This window comes from Delphinus delphis, chromosome 4 (genome assembly GCF_949987515.2).
Source record: "Delphinus delphis chromosome 4, mDelDel1.2, whole genome shotgun sequence".
Taxonomy (NCBI): Eukaryota; Metazoa; Chordata; class Mammalia; order Artiodactyla; family Delphinidae; genus Delphinus; species Delphinus delphis.
The window spans coordinates 143292749-143296511 of record NC_082686.1 but is presented as its reverse complement, the minus strand read 5'-3'; positions in this window follow the sequence as shown (position 1 = coordinate 143296511).

Here is a 3763-nt window from a genome sequence, read left to right as displayed (position 1 = left end):
TCAAAGTTAGGTCCACCTGGTGATGCTAAATGTTAAGATTAGGGGAAGCTGGGTAAAAGGTCTATGAGAATGCTCTGGCTTAAACTTGCAACTCTTCTGTAAGTATGAAATGATTGCAGAATAGTTTTTTTAAGTGGGTCTAAACTTGCGAAGGTCCAAACGGGGAGGTTCAAAACCTTTCTGACTCAGTTTCTCTGCTTATAAGGGACAACATTTTCTAATAATCCTCTCATGTGGCGGTTTTAAGAATTAATTGAGATAGTGTATATGACATCAAGAGATAGTGTATATGACATCAATGTATTTGGCAAACAGCCTCTCTCTCTCTAACTAAAATAATAGGGACCTAGGTGCATAGGACAGAATCATCACGGTGTCTCAGGTATCCCATTTGTTCCTAAGATCTCCGTTATCTTCCACGCCCCCCTGTTACTTTTCTGCTATAAGATTCGGCCTGACAAGGTGTGGTCAGAGTTCCAGCAGTGAGGTTAATCATTTTATGACTACAGTTTAATAGACTGCAATGAGCCAGCTCAGTTTGCAATGCCAGAGATTTGGGGGGGAAAAAGCAGGGTGACCTTAACAATAGTCGCCCAAGTGGCCCTCCTTAGCAATTAGTTGTAGCTATCTTTGTTATTAGCTGGATTTTATGCAAATGGGATCATTCCAGCAGACCCACATGTGAAGCTCTAGTGGCTGATGCAGGCTTTCTTTTCTCCTTCTGTAGCTCTCATGGAAGCCAGCGCAATATATCTGCTAATTGGTCTGGAGTCGGTGCTGTAACTAATTATGGGGTTGGTTTCCTTCTTTCTTTTTTTTTTTTTTTTTTTGCGGTACGCGGGCCTCTCACTGCTGTGGCCTCTCCCGTTGCGGAGCACAGGCTCCGGACGCGCAGGCTCAGCGGCCATGGCTCACGGGCACAGCCGCTCCCGCGGCATGTGGGATCTTCCCCGACCAGGGCACGAACCCGCGTCCCCTGCATGGCAGGCGGACTCCCAACCACTGCGCCACCAGGGAAGTCCTGATTTCCTTCTTTTGCATTAAAGTTTTCTCCACCCACTGGGGGTGTTAGGGATTTGACAGGGAAGCTTTTCCTATCGTCCCTGTTTCTTTGCAAGAAGCCAGGGGTGTAGGGGAAATGCCCTTGTTGGGTTGGAGGCTGAGGTTTCAGTCCTCTCTCTAAACTCAAGGGACAAAGGAAGTCACAGTCAAGTCACTTAATCCCCTAGGCTTCAGTGATTTCCTCTGGAAAACTAGAGGATTGGCCTAAGTCATCCGCGAAGTTCCTCTCAGGCCTGACGTTCTCCAAAAAAACAAGTATTTTCCTGAAGTTCACTGACAAGTGGTTCCCAAACACCAGAGGAGTTGCTGAAATGTTCTTAGCTACTATTATCCCTCTGTGTTTGCAGCGTCTCGATGGGAACTCATCCCTGAGAGCAACTTGGTGTTCCGGTGTCTGCTCTGAGAAAAGGCTTAGAGAACACAGGAAGAGGGAATCCTGGAGAGAGTCGGTCCCTCCGACGTGGTCAGGGATGGTGCTGTTGTGATGCTTAAACAGACACACAGAAATCAGCGGCAGGCTGGTCTCGGTACCTGGAGGGTGAGCATTACATAAGTGCAATTTTACTTTCTGTGTTAATCTGTGCTGAGGTAATTGCCTCATTCTATTTTCGGTGTGTTTTTGGCAACGCTGCCTGGTCTACTGACAGTTGTTCAATAAAAATAGAGATCATACCCAAGAGGAAAAGTGCAATATTCACACATGGCCAGTGTTCTGCTTCTGTGAGCGATGGTATTCAATTCCTTAAGAGTTCAGCGGGGAGAGGCGTGTGCTAGAGAGTTTGACCAGGAATCAAGCCTGCGTTACAGTTGCAGGCTCCTGGATATGTGTGGCACACAACTTTGTACCCAAGAAGTCATGCAGCAATTCCAGCGAGGGGGGATCTCTTCGGTATGAAGGAACCTGGAAGGCATATTCTTCTCTTGCATATGCATCACATAACAGAGCCAAGTGTACCTCCCAAATAGCTCTCTAATGGTCCACACCACGCTATCAGGCGCCCTCTGCTGCTGCCTTGATTCGGAACATGGTCATTTCTCACTTGAACTCTGAACTCCCTCCTGAAAGGCTCTCTCCCCCTCCCTCCCTTCTCAGCACAGCGACTGGAGTGACCCTCTAGCCTGCAGATGTGACTGTGACATGCCATGCTCAAAATTCTTCAGTGGTTCATGATAAAAGTCTGCACTTCCCATACAGCCTCCAAATTCATGATCTGCTGCTTCTTTCATTAGCCTCACCTTCTACCACTCCCGCTTCTTCTAGGTCCAGCCAAGCTTAGCGGCTCACGGTTCTTTCAAATGCCCCACACTCGTGTGCCTCTCACTGGGATCCTGCCTGGCATCTCCACTTTTTTTTTTCCTAATATAATCTTTATTAGATTATCATTGCTTTACAATGGTGTGTTAGTTTTCTGCTGTAGAACAAAGTTAATCAGCTATACGTATACATATATCCCCATATCCCCTCCCTCTTGCGTTTCCCTCCCACCCTCCACATCCCACCCCTCTAGGTGGTCACAAAGCACCGAGCTGATCTCCCTGTGCTATGCGGCTGCTTCCCACTAACTATCTATTTTACACATGGTAGTGTATATATGTCCATGCCACTCTCTCAATTCATCCCACCCTCCCCTTCCCACCCTGTGTCCACAATACAAACAGCTCATGCAGCTCAATATCAAAAAAACAAACAACCCAATCCAAAAATGGGTAGAAGACCTAAATAAACATTTCTCCAAAGAAGACATACAGGTGGCCAACAAACACATGAAAAGATGCTCTATATTGTTGGGAGCCAAGAAGTTTTCGCCATTAGAAGATGGCCGACACCCTGCTTCTCTTCCTGATTTATGAGATAGAAGTTCGCGCCTAAAATGAAAGCCCGCGCACGCAGCACCAATGATGATTAGCCAAGTACTTCCCTCATTCTGAATCCCGCCCCCCTTTCTCTGCAGTGTATAAATACAGCTACCGCAGCAATAAAAGTTTGAGGCTTGATCAGGATTCTGTCTTGCCTCCATTCTTTCGCGTCTCCTGCCCTTCCCCCTTTTTTCAACCCCCACAGGTTCCTCCTCGGACTCACAAGGATTTGTCCTGCTGTTCGGGACTCCCGGGGACGCCCGGGGCCGTACACACTATATCACTAATCATTAGGGAAATGGCATCTCCACTTCTGCAGCCAGGTTCTCCTTGCTTTTAGGTTTCTGTCACCAACACCCTCCCCAAATTGTCTTTCCTAACCCATCAGGAAGACCTAAGAACTATTTCCTCCCCATTGTCAGTGCTCCGTGGACATGCTTTCAATATGGCAATCATCAGACTCACATGGCCACGGAGAACACGTGTGATCACCTAAAGTCTGGAGCCGTGTGTTGGGTCTTTAAGCCCCTAGCACCAAACCTGATAAGAGGTGTTAAATAAGTTCCTAAGAAAGAAAATGGAAAGAGCATTTCCTAGGCACCTAAGATAGGACAGGCTCCGTGTTGGATTTGGTAGGGGAGAGAGGGGCTGTGAGGGACAGGAAGGGAAAGGAAGGAGTCTATGAGCCACATCTGGCAGAATAATAAAAGCAATGAGAGGCTGGGCAGAGACATCAATAAACAAAAACCATGCCTATTGAAAAGTCGGTCAGCTGGACACTCTTCCAGTCTTGGGTAGAACTTAATCAATCATGGAAGGGAAGGCAAACTAAGGGTAATGTTAA